This window comes from Giraffa tippelskirchi, chromosome 9 (assembly GCF_054371585.1).
Source record: "Giraffa tippelskirchi isolate mGirTip1 chromosome 9, T2T-mGirTip1v1.2.pri, whole genome shotgun sequence".
NCBI classification, from domain to species: Eukaryota; Metazoa; Chordata; class Mammalia; order Artiodactyla; family Giraffidae; genus Giraffa; species Giraffa tippelskirchi.
Genome location: NC_137283.1, coordinates 124,188,000 through 124,203,399, shown reverse-complemented (window position 1 = coordinate 124,203,399; position 15,400 = coordinate 124,188,000). Strand labels below are relative to the sequence as shown.

The window sequence follows — 15,400 nt, the reverse complement described above, 5'->3', positions numbered from 1 at the left end:
GAGATGCAGAGACAGCAAGGAGAAGCAAAGTGAACCCAGTATCAGGAGAGACTAATAAACTGTATCAATAGCTGCTTAGGGGTCAAGAAAGCTGACAAATGAGAAGTGAGCATTGCATTGAGCAATCTGAGAGATATTTGTTGAGTTTGATAAGCCCACCTCCAGTGGCATGATGATAAAAAAAAAACCTGGTTGAAGTGGACTCAGGAGGAAAAAGAAGCAAGCATGGAGCATGACAGGACAGAGTGTGTAAAAGTAGACCCAGAATGGCTATCGTGGAATTAACTAACTTCAAAGGTTATTGATTTAAGTTATGCCTTATGGCTAATAAGTCACACCAAAGGCCATATATTTTGCACTATATTTAACTGGGTTAATGAAGTTGTTTTAAATATATTCCTTTAAAAATATTTATTTATTTTCTCTTATTTTTGGCCATGCTGGGTCTTCATTGCTGTACGGGCCTTTATCTAGCTTTAGCAAATGGGGGCTACTCTCTAGCTGCAGTGCATGGGCTTCTCATTGAGGTGGCTTCTCTGGTTGCAGAGCACAGACTCTAGGGTGTGCAGCCTTCAGTAGTTGTGGTTCCCAGGTTCTAGAGCACAGGCTCAATAGTTGCGGTGCATGGGCTTAGTTGTCCTGTGGCGCGTGGGATCTTCCCGGTCAGGGATCAAACCCACGTCTCCTGCATTGGCTGGTGGATTCTTTACCACCTGAGTCACCAGGGAAGCCCTTAAATATATTCTAGAAAGAGAAAGTACAGTTATGTGACATATTTAAAAAACAAAATAAGTAAATACATTAAAAAAGAAGCTTGGTAAGAAAGAATGAGAAAGAAAGAAAGAAAGAAAATTTGCTGTAAATTGGAACAGAGACTCAAACTAGAAGGGAAGTGGGGTTAAGAGAATTTTATTTTGTTTATTTAAATAATGATATGAATTTTTACAGTTTGTTAAAATGCTGATAAAAATGATCTAGAGGTAAAAATTGATGGTAAACAAATGGGAAGAGAATATAGGAAACACTGTTCTTGACTAGTGAGATTAAATGGAACCCAGAGCGCGGCCAGTTCTCTGGGATGCAGGAGGCAGAGCAGGGAGCTCACTTCTAAGAAGGTGGGAGACACTGCTGGAGGAATATGGAATTTCTCTTCTGATTTCTTCTCTTGCTCCAGTGAAACCAGAAGTTTGAAGACTAGGGGCAGGATTAGATATTGGAAGAAAAGAAGGTAAATGGTCTAGAAGAATAAAAGTGAGCAGATTAAGAAAATTTAGTAGAACTACCAAAGAGCTTGAGATTCTTCCTAAAGATTCATAAGCAAACATTGAAGCTGAAACCATTCTGCCAGGTTGTATGGAGAGCTGGCTTTACCCAGGATTGTGACTTGACAAAGGAATGCCGCAACAGAATTGAGAGCATTTGGCGGGTCATAGAATGTAACGTGACTAGACCCAGAAGCGGAAAGGACATGAGAAAGATGATCAAAGGAGTAAAGACGAGAGAGTTACAGGATTTGAGATCCTGATTTGATGATTCTTTTTTTCCAAAACTAGAATACCAGAGGAGTAACCTGGACACACACAAGGTAGTATTTGGAGAGCCTTGTGTTTGAAACCAAGATGTCTCTAGAAAGTGATATTATTGATAAACAAGGTCTATGGCATTGGTTTTCAATAAGTATAATATTATACCCTAAAGATTTTTTGGAAAAGTTGTGGGCAATTTTTATTGTCACAATGATTGTAGGTGTGGCAGGAATTTAAAGGTAGCACCAAAAAGCTACCTAGAGAATTCCGTGAACAGAGGAGCCTGGTGGGCTATAGCCCATGGGGTCACAAAGAGTCAGACAAAACTGAGAGACTAATACTTTCACCAGAAAGCTAGATGCTTCAGTGCTAAGAAAAATACATTACATCTACATTCATTGGCTAGTGACTGTTCACAGTAATTCTAACTCTTTTAATATATTCATTTAACTCATTTAAAGGTATTAAATATCAGTTTGAAATTAGATATTATAGATTGGTCTGCAAATGAACCAACGTACACTTTGTTCACACATCATTATTTTCCAGTGAAGCAATCAGCCTGTTAAAATAAGAACAAAATTTTTTTTGAATGTTGACAGAGTAAGCAGGCATATATCATATTTCCAAGATTTAAAGAAAAAGATTGAAAAAATTAACATTGTCTCTGAAATGATTTTAAGATCCTTTTAATAAAAGTATAATTTTCTGCTTCATTCATACATGTGAATACATGATTACAAATGGTACACTCACAGTAGTGAGGAAAAATTAATTTTACTAGCTATGCAAAATGTTTTTGGTATGCTGACCAAAGAAATCCAAGTGAAATAATTTTTCTCTTCCATGGAGTAAAGTGGAATAATTTGACGAATAATTGATGAGATGGCAAAATATGTCAAAAATTAGCTGTGAGTAGAACTGTAGTCAAAATGACTTTTATTACAAGTGGGTGAAGCAAGTCCTTTGGATAATGAGGCTTTACTGCCTGCATTTAGAAGGTTCATGGGGAATGAAAAACTCATAGAGGAAACATTATTTTAAAAATTACTGATAGTAAATAAGAAGGGCTTGTCCATATTTGAAATTTCTAAAAATAATTTTATAAAAAAGGATAATTCCGGTTTTGGGGTCACTGCCTGTGCTACAGATGGCGCTGCCAGCTATGAATTGTTGGCAATATTGGTTCATGGGTAACTTAAAAAATTGCACCAGGTGTTTTAGCAATTCACTGCATTATTCATGAACAACATGTAGTCCCTGAGAATTTTTATGAAAGACTCTACAAATCAATAAATGTTTTTAACAGAATTAATAACACAATTAATAATAAATCTTTGAGTCATTGATTACTTTACACAGAACGTACTCTAAGACGTTTGAACATCTTATCAAAGACACAAAAGTAAGATAGTTCTCAAAGAGTAGACTTGAAAACAGATCCTGTTTACTGTTAAAGTCTGTTTCAGTTTTAAAATTCAACCACCACAAAAATAAAGTTTGTGATTGATATGTTGAATGGATATGTGAATGGATGGGACATATTTTTAATGTATACTTGGCCACCATAAGTTGTACCAGAACTAGATCAATTTCTTTAAAGTGAAGTAAATAATCAGGGGATTCATCAAGTAGCATTGAAACATACATATTACCATGTGTAAAACAGATAGCTAGTGGGAATTTGGGGGAACCCAAATCCTGTGCTCTGTGACTACCTTTGAGGGGTGGGATGGGGTGGGAGGTGGGAGGGAGGTTCAAGAGTGAAGAAACCTGTGTGTACCTAGGGCCTATTCATGTTGATATATGGCAGAAACCAACACAATATTTTAAAAAAATTATCCTCCAATTAAAAATAAAACAGAATTTAAAAAAAACAAAAAACAAAAAACTGACTCTGCTCCTGAGAATTTTCAAAGTGTCTGTGTTTGCAAAAATTTAGAGATATTAATTGAGAATAGATTGCTCTCATTTTTGCTAATAAATAAGATATGATGGTTAGATTTTAAAATCTGAATGAATTACATAATGCCAAATTGGGTGTTTAATCCATTTGAAATGATTGTGGAACATGTTAGCCAAGATACAGAAAAACAGTTAATTGGGCTAAAACAATTTTTAGACCAAAGCACAATTTAATTAGTCTAATTATGAAAGGATTTGGATCCATTTAAGACTTTCACATCCACATCTTTAAAAATAAGTTAAATTACTGTTAGTTTTTTCTTCTACTTAACTACATACAAATTTGAAGAGATTCCAGCTTAGTAGCACAGTTTCAGCAAAAGCAGAACTATTTGGAAAAATGTAAGAGGTGTAGTAAAATTCTTTTTAAAACATACAACCAACTACTATGAAATTAATTGGACCACACTACTGAAAGTTATTTTAAGACCACTTATATTTTAAAATGTTTTTAGCAACACTTTAAAGAAATCTATGACACTAAAAGTATATATTGAATTTATTTAGATCACTTGTAAGATTTTTTTCAGTCTTATTCTGAAATTGTCCCTAGAGATATTCTGCATAACTTCTATACAGCTTCTTTCATTACTTGTTTAGATTTCTTGTCCATCTTCAATTATCCTTTTGCCTTGGGAAGGATACTGTCTCAGAGAATTCTTGAGTGGCACAGACTAAATGCATTTTTGATCATGTGGTTTGCTGTAGGATGAGAAGTATGTTTCCAGTGGCACTTCCTTGCCTCCCTATCTTATTCCATAACATGGTGAATTGTATTGAAAGTATATTTGCAAATAGTTTATTCACAAGAGTATCACATTCTCACTTTTGGTCAACATCAATAGACTGTAATTTACGTTGGCACATTATCTATACTTAAATTAAGTTTTTTTTTTTCCATTTCCCATTTCTCACATTTCCCTGTGATCTTATATAGATGAGACTGATCTTTTACTAGCTTGGAGCCCATCTATACCTTTGCTTTTCCATTTTTGTTCAACTTCTTGTATGGGATGACTTCTCATATTGCTCTCCTTGATCCTAAATTCAGTTCACTTCAGTTGCTCAGTCATGTCCAACTCTCTATGACCCAGTGGACTGCAGCACGCCAGGCCTCCCTGTCCATCACCAGCTCCTGGAGTTTACTCAAACTCATGTCCATCAAGTCGGTGATGCCATCCAACCATCTCATCCTCTGTCGTCCCTTCTCCTCCCGCCTTCAATCTTTCCCAGCATCAGGGCCTTTTCAAATGAGTCAGTTCTTCCCATCAGGTGGCCAAAGTATTGGAGTTTCAGCTTCAACATCAGTCCTTCCAATGGATTTTCAGGACTGATTTCCTTTAGGATGGACTGATTGTATCTCATCGCAGTCCAAGGGACTCTAAACAGTTTTCTCCAACACCACAGTTCAAAAGCATCAGTTCTTCGGGCTCACCTTTCTTTGTAGTCCAACTCTCACATCCATACATGACTACTGGAAAAACCATAGCTTTGACTAGACAGACCTTTTTTGGCAAAGTAATGTCTCTGCTTTTTAATAAGCTGTCTAGGTTGGTCATAACTTTACTCATTAAGTTGATCCTAACTTATTCATTATAATTAAGCAGAGTGTATACATAGGAATATCAGGTAGTTATGAAACCATACTCACATATATTTCATTCTTCTAAATATATTTACATTTATTTTAAAATTAGAGTTGAAGATAGAGTGTATTACTTGGAAGGTAAGGTGATCTATAAAAATATTTGTTTTTAAAGAGAGGGCGGTGGGTTTGAAATTGTGGGTATGGCCATAATAGTGCAACAGTTGCTAGGAGTTGGATTAATGTTAACTTTGCTAATTCTGATACACAGATCTATATTCCATAATAGATCTATAATCCATTGCAGACTTTGTGTGTCAGGTTCAGTATTAATCACATTTTATGTACCACATTATATATATCTATATATATATTTAACAATTTGCTCTCCTAAATGGAAAGATAAAAGAACTGCTGCTGCTGCTGCTAAATCGCTTCAGTCGTGTCCGACTCTGTGCGACCCCATAGACGGCAGCCCACCAGGCTCCACCGTCCCTGGAATTCTCCAGGCAAGAATACTGGAGTGGACTGCCATTTCCTTCTCCAGTGCATGAAAGGGAAAAGTGAAAGTGAAGTCGCTCAGTCGTGTCCGACTCTTAGCGACCCCATGGACTGTAGCCTACCAGGCTCCTCCATCCATGGGATTTTCCAGGCAAGAGTACTGGAGTGGGGTGCCATTGCCTTCTCCAAGAACTAAAGGTAAGTAAATTCTTGGATTTTACCCATGCTCTTCCATTCCCACTAATTTGGTTAGAGATAGCCAATACAGAAAATCCTATAAACATGTCTGAGGATTGAAACTCAATCCTTAACCATTACACATTTTCAGGATTCACCTTAAATTAAGTTTTAAGCTATCATTAGCAATGTAAAGCTATTCTCAGATTTCTTGTATAGTCTCTTGTTTTGATGACCTTTTCCTACTTTGATCCTTTGCTTAATTTCATTCAGAGTTAGAAAATATGGTAATTTTGAACAACTCCTTGGTAATTCTGCAAATGAAAAGGAAGTTAAAGAAAGGCAGAATTTTAAAAAAATGAATCAATTTGATTCCAAAGCTGGTATTAACATATTTTAATGCAGAGAAAAGAGCAAGATAAATCTTAAGGTTATAAGAGGTCCGTCAAATTGACCTACATGAGCTCCCAGAAGTTACACGTTTCCTAAGGCCAAGGAACTGTTTCATGACCTTGAAGGGTATATTAGTATTTCTATTTAAGTCATTACATTTTCAAACATTGGAACTGCTCAGATTTGGTTCACTGCACAAACCAATCACTTAGAATGTTAAAGAGCATGACTTTGGTCTCCTGGAGACAGCTCTTCTGTAATTGAGCTCTCGTTTGCATGGCCTGTCTACCTTCCCTGTTAATTTTTTTTTCTTAGTTTTTTTTTTTTTTTCTTGTCAGCCTACATTATGAATGCAACTGATAGAACAAACACCAACACCTAACTCTGGAAATTGTCTCCTTGGAACTCATTTGAAACACATGCTGAGGTTCTCAACCGGTAAGGTTTATAAAATGTCAGAGCATTTTAGAGTTGAAAGTGATTGTTGGATGCATATTACAATCACACAGGGAGCTTAAGAAAATACTAATGCTTCAGCCCCAACTTCAGAAATTCTGATTCAACTTGTCTGGGGAAGGTTGGGGGCATCTATATTTTTAAAAAAAGCTTTCCAAATAATTTTAATGTGTAGCCAATTTGAGAACCACTGGGCTAGTCCCTTTTAATCAGATAAAAAAAGAAATCCACAAAGGATTTGGGATGTCAAAGGTCACGCAACTAGACATCAGTATAGCTGAGACTAAAATCAGATTTCCTGACACTTAGTACAGTGTCTTTATACTGTTTGAAAATTTTTCTTTGAGAGGTGTTCTTACACAAAAACTTCAGCTCTAAATCTGACACATACTTCATGTGTGGATATATATACAGCTTATATGCCCTACTCTAAGGAACCAATTTCAGCTGATATAATACAATGAATTAATACTCTATTTTCCATGAAAAGGGGAGGGGATTATGTTTGAGACTGATTTATAATGCGTAAGTTCGGTGGTACTCAAATAATCTCCACCCTTGAAGAGAGTTTACAGAAAAGCAATATAATCTGCACTACAGCTCAATCTGTTTGAAGCTTGGGACGTGGCAAAAATATCTTGCTAAGAACTCACACCAAATTTTCAACTGTATTATTCACAACACATCGTTATTGTTGATTGTTCAGTGGAAAATGGCCTCACAATTGCAATGAATCATCTTCTTTCAAAGTGACAGAATTTACAACAAAAAGACATAAAAAGGAAATGGTTTAAGGGTTGACATTTAGCCTTTGTTTGCAGTATTATTTTAATATTGATGTTGATCTTTCAGGCTCCAGAGCTCAAATGGACAGTCTTAACAATGGCAGTTGAAAATTATGCTTATTTTTAAATTTTGTTTTCTTTTTTGTGTCCATATCATTGCAAGTACAGGGTACAGTGCTCTGTATGTTTTGTATTTTCTTTAATGATGTTCTGGCTAAAGAAAGGGTACATTTACTCTCTGAAATGCACATGTCTAATGTAGAATTATACATGGAATTATTGCACCTTGGCATGTCTTCCTGTTTTCTTTCAAAAAAATATTTCATTTGAACCTACCCTTCCCTAATCATATGGAAAAAAATGGGTTAGTTGTACTATCTTGAAATTGGCAAATGTTTAGTTTTGCTGAACCACAAAAGTATGCTTGGCTTGAATGTTTGGTGCATTATTATGGATTTTTAGAATCTGGCAAACTTGTGAATATAGAAAAGAGCAAATTGGAAAAAAACAAACTTAAATGATGTTATCTCCAGGTGATAAAACTTCATTAATAGTTGAAAGGAGAAGGACATAAGGATGAAAAGGGTGGAAAATCCCAGAAAATTGAAAACAATGATTAAATGTTATATAAATGACTATGCAGACATTTCTAAATCTTGCGATTATTTTTTAAATATGACTAATGAAAAAAAAAAGCTCAGTTTATTAAAAGCTCAGTTGAATGCTGTAGATTTGAAAATCATGCCTATACTTATAGTAAGATATTGAAAATTAATGAGAAATTAAATATCATGAACCTTTAATTTGATTTATTTTTAAAAGATGCTAGAGGACAGAAAGGAAATAGATGCTTTTCTTGAAAGGTAGCATTTGAAATATCTAATACAGTATGTTAGAAGGAGCACTTATGAATAAAATAATTATAGCTTGGGATTGAAATATATACATGTATATATGCATATATATATAAATATATAAATCAGCAAGAGTCATTTGTTATGGATTATTTGATTTAAAATAATGACATTAGAAAAAATGTATCATTTCATTCAACATGAAGGAAAAGATTTAGCTTTTTGGAAATGGATTGAGTATCTTGTCATAGGGGATTCTATGAAGAGTTTATTTGATTGGAACTAAGAAGAGGTTTGAAGTTCACCTCATCCAACCAACCAACGAACGCTTGACACTGGTGCTATTTAAACAGAAATACTTTCATGCACATTGAATAAATTATCTTGATGTATTTTATGTTTTTTGATTAGAATAAATATAGACAAAATTATTTGAAAGCATAACTTACTCTTCTGGGCTTTCTATTATTAAAGTTCTCAGATTCTCTTATCTTTCAGATTTGAAGTATTTAGAAGAAAATCTAATATGAACACCTCTCTTCTAGACTGTAAATTCCTTAAGGGCCAAGATCAGGTTTTATTTTTTTTTATATTCTCCATTGTTCTGAGCACTTAGCATAAGATAGGTTCTCAGTACACGTTTGTTTAATGAATGAGAGGATGAATAATAAATGCATTATTAATACTGCTTTTCCTTCAAAATAGTATGTACAGATTGTATTTGTACATTTTCATTTGTATTTTTCTCCTTCATTTTTCTCCTTCCTCCACTCCCATTCAGATTCAAAGGCTGCCCAACACAAAGTAACTGGTATGTATAAACTCATGACTGTTTCCTGCCGCTTCAGACTGGGGAAGAAGGAGGAGAGAGAAAGGAAAAAGCATGCTCCCCTATACAACTTAGAAGGGAGTTGAGACCTCCCCTCATTACCTCTGCCAGCAGCCATTCAGATATTCTAAACCCATTCTTTCTTCCATGGGTGGTTTTTAAATCGGTGTTTCTGCAGGGGCATGTGGGCTAGTCCTTCCTAATCTGCCATCTTGCTAATGTCAGGCTCTCAGATTAACTTCTTACAAACTCACATTTCTTACATTGTACATACCAGAATAACAGAAGAGTACTAGCTGCTCTTGGAAAATCTGACAAAGTTGCAAGATCTGTTCTTGTTCCATTTTTAGATGCTTTGTTTTCTTCCTTTACCTCTACTCATGCCAGGAATCTATTATATATCTTTAAAAACCTGACTTTGTATATAACACTTAATAATACTAACAATAATATAATTACCATAATCATGGGAATAACATATTCCTGTGCAACATATAATTTACAAAACACTTTCCCATAAATCATTGTTGGTTGTAGGCAAGGTAGGTATCATTTCCAATATGTACTTGAATACAAGCTTCATGAGGGCTAGAGACCTTTATTTCTGTTGTTCAGTGAATCTCTAGTGCTTCTGTTCAGTTCAGTCGCTCAGTCGTGTCCGACTCTTTGCAACCCCATGAATTGCAGCACGCCAGGCCTCTCTGTCCATCACCAACTCCCGGAGTCTACCCAAACCCATGTCCATCGAGTCGGTGATGGCATCCAACCATCTCATCCTCTGTCGTCCCCTTCTCCTCCCTCCCCCAATCCTACCCAGCATTAGGGTCTTTTCCAATGAGTCGTGCTTAGAAGAATGCATAGCATATAGCAGGTCTCAATAAATCTTTGTTGAATGAATGAAGAAAATGGTGAATTTAAAAGTTTAGTGAATCATATATTGATATATATATGTGGATCTGAAAACCTTGGTATAAATGAACTTATTTACAAAGCAGAAATAGAGACCCCCTCATAGCGCAGTTTGTAAAGAATCTGCCTGCAATGCAGGAGACCCTGGTTCGATTCCTGGGTCAGGAAGATCCCCTGGAGAAGGGAAAGGCTACCCATTCCAGTATTCTGGCCTGGAGAATTCCATGGACCATATAGTCCATGGGGTGGCAAACAGTCATGCACAACTGAGCAACTTTCAATTCACTTCAGTAGAGACACAGACATAGACAACAAGTATATGGATACCAAGGGGGCAAAGGAGGAGTGAGCTGAATTGGGAGAATGGGATTGACATATAACACAACTATGTGTAAAAGAGATAACTAATGAGAACTTGCTTTATGGCACAGGGAACTCTATTCAATGCTCCATGGTGACCTAAATTGGAAGGAAATATAAAAATAGAGGAGCTGTATGTATATGTATAGCTGACTCACTTTGCTGTACAGCAAAAGCTAATGCAGCATTGTAAATTATACTTCAATAATTTTTTAAAAACAGTTTAGTGATTATTCAGGGATATACCATGCATATACCATATATATCATATACCATACATACTCTGTGCATTCTCAGTCGTGTCTGACTGTTTGCAACCCCATGGACTGTAGCCTGCCAGCCTCCTCTGTTCATGGGATTCTCCAAGCAAGAATACTGGAGTGGGTTGCTATTTCTTCCTGCAGGGGATTTTCTCAACCCAGACTCAGGGATGGAACCTTGTCTCCTGCATCTCCTGAGTCTCCTGAATTGGCAGGCAGATTTTTTTTTTTTAACCACTATGCCACCAGGGACATATAGTTAATAAATAAAAAGATAGAGTTGTAGTATGTTTCTTTGTATCCTCAACTAGTGATGGCTGAGGAGTATAAATTCTAGTAAAAATATATTACTTACTACATGCAAATAATACATATTAAAATTTCTTTGTATGAGTTAATGTGTCTTCTCTCTCCTGCTTAAGGACTTATTATTCTTCAGGTGGCTTATACTTTTTAAAAAAGTATTAAATATCAAGTTAACAAGTGATTCTGGGACCAAGACCAAAGCTTTCTGTGAGAAGTGACAAGTTCTATCTTCTGTTCTCATTTCTCTTCCAAGGAACTAAAAGGCAAAACTGGAAAATGATTAAGATATTTCTGATTGTTATATAAATTATGTCAGGCAACATATAGTTGTGATCAAATTTCAGAGTAAAATCATAATTTGGGGGAAGATTCTTTGAAATAAATAATGTTAGTTTTAAGTAAATAAAATTAGAATTTCAAAAGAAAAATGGCATAATGAACCTATTCAACTAGGATGGGTAAAAAATATGTCAAAACTATTTCCTCTACTTCTGATTGTTTACCATAAAACAGTGCTATTACACAAAACACACACAGACAAACTCATTGAAAGTGGAACACATTCATGGGACTGTGAAATGATATGCCTTCTAGCTCTGATTTCAGCCTGCTTGATGGAACTGATTTTTTAAGAGTACCATGTGATGACTGGATTATTCTATACATTTGATAACAGTCTGTACAGACACTTACCAATCAGTCTGTAAAATCAATTTGAACAAATAAACACTTTCACTATGACTAGGAGCTCTGCAAATTTTCCTACTTGATCTCAGTTGTTTCTACCAGAATTTAGTTTAGCTGAAAAATTAGCTTTGTATTAAACCAAGGGGCTCTGTAACTGTTTTATTATCAAGATTTTATGTAGCATTTTATGGCCTGTAAGGCATTTTCCAGCCCTGGACCAAGTTTTCCTACCCAATCTCTTTGGGCGGGAACCATAATGTTGTCATTCTCATTTTTACAAACTGCAGAGAGGAGGCTATTGCAAGGGTGAGTGACTAGCAAAAGGTCGGATGATAAGTTAATAGTCAAAAAGGTATCAGAGGTCATGATCTTTATATTTCCAGTTTATTTCCTGCTATACTGATTCTTTCCTGGCCTTTTGCTATTTTGTCTGTGAAGGATTTCTGAAGCTCAAAAAGGATGAATTTTTTTAAGTGATAAAATATAACATATGTAAGAAAGTAGCATAATAGCATATTTTATTATGAACTTTCAAAGTAAATATTAATACATGTTTAGTACATAAAACATTTTTATATCCAAATATATTGAAACTGCTTATGCATTCTTAAATTTGAATGGTGAAAATGAACTTGTTTAAAAAAATCAAGGAGGATTGTGATATGAAAGCTGCTAGATTGGCTACCTGGTTAGATACATAATATACATTTTGGGGGAAAAGATGCAAATCAGAGTAAAATTTCATGATCTCACCTTACATAAACAAAAAAGAAAAAAAATGTCAAAAACAGACAAAGCTAATAAAAGAACTGATGGAAGCTTAAGCAATGGATTTAGTGTTTGTCATACAGTGGTGTTGAGCTAGAAACTATAAAGTTCTCTGGAATTAAGAACAGAATATAAGGGGATATTTGAAATCCTCCTTTTCAAAAGCTGATGTCTTAAAACACAGTCTGGTTAAAATCATAGTCTCTTAAATACTTTCATGGTTCAGATGCTTCTTAAAGGCATTTTCTCACAAAAGAAAGTGGTTTATTATCAGTTTGCTATTAAGTTGGAAGGCTTGTATTTGCATGAAATTCTTTCTCAAGAAAATGTTAATAGGAAATAGAATGTAAATAAGAGGCGGAAGCCGCTCCAGGTATTTTTCTGTGGTTCTCCTTGATAGGAAAATCTCATGTACATATTCAGTGGATGAGCCTCACTTGCTCTGGGGCTCACTATTCAACTAATTAATGTCATTCAAGCATTATATGCCTTTGCATTGGCATTTGATCGAATTTCAAATCCTCTATTTGAATGAATAGCACCTTGAGAAGAATTCATTTTTATATTTTATTTAGCCTAGGCTGTGTTTACATTTAATCTCCATTTACTTTAAATCAGTTTTTTACTATTTTGGAACAAGGCAAAGCCTCTCTGGCTGTGGCAAAATCTATACCTTAGTTTGCTACTTATTTTATGTATGTTTTGTGTGTGCACATGTGTGTGTAATAATTAATTAATGCAAATGAAAAAGTTGATGGCAAAAAAGTGCTCTATTACCCAAAGACACTGAAACCTGTAAAGTAAATAAAATATAGTAACTTTGTTCACATTCAGTTCATGCCGCTATAATAATAGAGTCATAGGGCATGGAGAAGGCAGTGGCACCACACTCCAGTACTCTTGCCTGGAAAATCCCATGGACGGAGCAGCCTGGTAGGCTGCAGTCCATGGGGTCGCAAAAAGTTGGACACGACTGAGCGACTTCACTTTCACTTTTCACTTTCATGCATTGGAGAAGAAAATGGCAACCCACTCCAGTGTTCTTGCCTGGAGAATCCCAGAGACGGGGGAGCCTGGTGGGCTGCTGTCTATGGGGTTGCACAGAGTCGGACACGACTGAAGCGACTTAGCAGCAGCAGCAATAGCAGCAGCAGGGCATGGATGGGCTTCCCAGGTGGAGCTAGAAGATCCCTTGGAGGAGAGCACGGCAACCCACTCCAGTATTCTTGCCTGGAGAATCCCATGGACAGGGGAGTCTGGTGGGCTACAGCCCATAGAGTCGCAAAGATTTGGACATGACTGAAGTGACTTAGAACCCACACAGGCAAGACATGGATAGTATCCTCCTTGCTCTTTTTCGCTTTCTTTATATTGCTGTGGACAAAACAAAGTCTCTTGAAGCATCAGTTAACAAAGAATGTTGTGGCCACCAGCCACTACAGGTGCCCTGACTATACACCCTGCGGGGAACAGAATGGGAAAAAACAGGATGCTGGCCTTAGATAGTTATGACGCATATCAAAGGAATGATTTCATTAAGCCCAGACTCTTGCATCTTCCCGTACATAGAAAAGTGCTAAATTCATTAGTTTAATTCATCGCTGGTTTTTCTTTAATTAACAGTAATCTTTTGATGTTTCAACAACCTGTTTTTTTTTTTTTTTCGCAAAAACTCTCATATATCCTGGCTCCTCCCTTACCTCTTCAGAGCAGTCCCTTAGAGTGATCTGAGAGGGTATTGCCTAGGCTTAAGCCCTCAGGGTGTCTTCAGGATAAAACATAATTCTCAACTTTTAGGTTATGTGTTTTTTTTCAGTGGGCACTATCATATTTTCCAAAGTTCCAAAAATAAGGGGTGGGGGTGTAGTAAGAGCTAAAATTCATCAAGCATTTCTATATAACTTCACATGCACATTTAACATTTTGCAGACTCTATTCATTACTATTGTCAATTTGCAGATAAGGAAACAGAGGTTCAGAGAAAACAGAATACCTTGTCCAAGGTTAGGTAGCTAGGAAGTGATCTAGGAATGATTTAAATCTTTGGCAGTATTGAGAGCTTGAGGTCTTAATCCCCATGCTGTATTGAATAAATGTTATTTTCTAAGGGAGAAAAAAGTTAAACATGATATTTTTAAAATGCATATCGATAAAGTGTTTGGTGAAAAAAAATTACTCATAGAAAATGCTTTTTAATAGATTCTTCTGTTTCTTTGTGACTCTTCCTTATACAACATTAAAGTTGCCTTGGCTTTGTGGTCATCTTTCTCCAGGGCTTTTGCAAGCATTTCCTCACAGTTCTTCCTAATTTCACTGTTGCTTTCTCACTGTCTGTCTTATCTTCACTGAGTCTGTTGATGGGATTTCCTTGGTGGCTCAGAAGGTAAAGAATCTGCCTGCAATGCAGGAGACCTGGGTTCAATCCCTGGGTTGAGAAGATCCCCTGGAGGAGGGGAAGGCTACCCACTTCAGTATTCTTGCCTGGAGAACCCCCATGGACAGAGAAGCCTTGTGGGCTACAGTCCACAGTGTCCCAGAGTTGGACACAGCTGAGCAACTAAGAACAAAGTGTTTTGATGACACTCTTCTCAAAACCTTCCAGTGGCATTACATCTTTCATAAATTGAAAGGAGATGTCACTAAGTTCAGTTCAGTTTAGTCGCTCAGTCCTGTGCGACTCGTTGCGACCCCATGGACTGCAGCACACCAGGCCTCCCTGTCCATCTCCAACTCCTGGAGTTTACTCAACTTCATGTCCATTGAGTCGGTGATGCCATCCAAACATCTCATCTCATCATTCAATATACAAGCAAATTTGGAAAACTCAGCAGTGGCCGCAGGACTGGAAAAGGTCTGTTTTCATTCCATCCTAAAGAAAAACAATGCCAAAGAATGCTCAAACTACTGCACAACTGCACTCATCTCATATGCTAATAAAGTAATGCTCAAAATTCTCCAAGCCAGGCTTCAACAGTATGTGAACTGTGAAATTTCAGATGTTCAAGCTGGATTTAGAAAAGGCAGAGGAAACAGAGATCA

The 15,400-nt window shown here is 36.3% G+C and overlaps 1 long non-coding RNA gene across 2 annotated transcripts; it reads left to right on the top strand.

The window, feature by feature from the left end:
- Positions 1–1,438: 1,438 nt before the first annotated feature.
- LOC145520959 (uncharacterized) lies at positions 1,439–13,111 on the top strand. Of its 2 annotated transcripts, none has more exons than XR_014064951.1 (4): positions 1,439–1,585; positions 6,486–6,585; positions 9,024–10,295; positions 10,638–13,111. It is a non-coding gene; the product is annotated as an uncharacterized LOC145520959 (long non-coding RNA). The 2 variants fall into 2 exon arrangements; XR_014064952.1 differs by having other exon boundaries at positions 9,024–10,325.
- Positions 13,112–15,400: the final 2,289 nt, after the last annotated feature.